Consider the following 347-nt stretch of genomic DNA (forward strand, 5'->3'; position numbering starts at 1 on the left):
AAAGCAGAAACAGAATGAAAAATAGAAAGAAAAATAGCACACCCTGGAGGAAAATTTGCTGGCGTTTAAACGCCAGTAAGGACAGCAAATGGGCATTTAACGCCCAGTCTGGCACCATTCTGGGCGTTTAACGCCAGAAAGGGGCACCAGACTGGCGTTAAACGCCAGGAATGGGCACCAAGCTGGCGTTAAACGCCAGAAATGGGCACCAACCCAGCGTTTAACGCCAGAAATGGCTAAAAACGTGATTTTGTTTGCCATTTGGTGCAGGGATGACTTTTCCTTGACACCTCAGGATCTGTGGACCCCACAGGATCCCCACCTACCCTACCACTCTCTCTCTTCTT

The sequence above is a fragment of the Arachis duranensis genome, chromosome 4 (assembly GCF_000817695.3).
Source record: "Arachis duranensis cultivar V14167 chromosome 4, aradu.V14167.gnm2.J7QH, whole genome shotgun sequence".
NCBI classification, from domain to species: domain Eukaryota; kingdom Viridiplantae; phylum Streptophyta; class Magnoliopsida; order Fabales; family Fabaceae; genus Arachis; species Arachis duranensis.